At 47.8% G+C, this 1125-nt stretch overlaps 1 pseudogene; it reads right to left on the bottom strand.

The window, feature by feature from the left end:
* Positions 1-1125, bottom strand: part of LOC103583373 — a 5701-nt pseudogene that overhangs the window by 2276 nt on the left and 2300 nt on the right.

The following is a 1125-nucleotide window of genomic DNA, read 5'->3' as shown; positions in this document are numbered from 1 at the left end:
GCCCTATCCCCAAAGTGGACAAGGATTCTAGAAACATATTCCACCTGTTTGAACCATTCACTTTTGCCACCTCTCTTCTAACTTCTCACACCCTCCCACCAATTCAGAGCAGGGAAATCCCTTAAAGAACATTGGAATGTTTATCTTGTGGCTCAAGCGGACATTTTCAGTTTGGCTTCGTTATAACGGGGGTGAGAAAAAAGTAGGCCATAATGGGCAGCCTCTGGAATTTGTGCCCAGTGGCCTGGCATCATGGGCTGAATTTGCCCAGCCAGCTCTCCCTGTCCTTGCTCCCCTGGGATGGGAGCTACTCCTTTTCCTCCTAGGGCTGACCTGTGATGGCTGCCAAAGTGACAGTGGCACTGAGCTGTTGCCCATGCAGAAGGATGAGGCAGGTGTAGGTCCCAGCCTGGGCCTGGCTTACAGCCTCTAGTTGAAAGACAAAGTTGCCATTATCTCGACACCAGGAGGTTAGGGCCTACCCCTGGAGGGGTCCACATGGCAGTGAGGGAAGATGGGTCCCTGCGGAATATACTAAAAAGCATATGTACTTCACAGGGCCTGGTTTTCCAAAGCCTTGCAGTTTCAAATATTGACCTTGCGGAGGACTGGAAATTTCCCTCAGGCTATAAGTCTCTTGCAAGATAAGAATTGTGGTACAGCAGGTTGCTGGCTCAAAGACAAACTAGTTACTGATTGTTATATAAAGATACTGAGAAATTGCTATAGGAAAGAATGTTTGCTAAGATCAAACTGTTGTTGATAGGACCACTTAATTGCCTTACTGGAATGTCATCTGGCTTGTTTCACTGAAAATTACCAGTCTATATTGTTAAACTATAGCCTCACCTTTGTTCTCTTCCTGGTCTGGAAAATAAATGCAGGAAGAGAACCCCAATTCAGTGTTAATTTCCCAAGGAAGGGATGGCTCTCGCTTGAGCGTCCCAGAGGGAGATTAACCACTTCAGGGCCTCTCACTGCTCAGTAGAAATGGGCTTTGAGTAATCCTTTGCATCTCTGTCACCCAGGGAAAGTGGGTTGACAAACCCATGGGGGGAAGCAATGCAAAGCAACAAGTCCCTACACCAGGAGGCAGGTGACAGGGCAGCTCCAACCTGGAACCTA

The sequence above is a fragment of the Galeopterus variegatus genome, unplaced genomic scaffold, assembly GCF_000696425.1.
Source record: "Galeopterus variegatus unplaced genomic scaffold, G_variegatus-3.0.2 Scaffold22409, whole genome shotgun sequence".
Classification (NCBI taxonomy): domain Eukaryota; kingdom Metazoa; phylum Chordata; class Mammalia; order Dermoptera; family Cynocephalidae; genus Galeopterus; species Galeopterus variegatus.
Note: the sequence above shows the minus strand (reverse complement) of the source record. Positions and strands in the feature narration are given on the sequence as shown.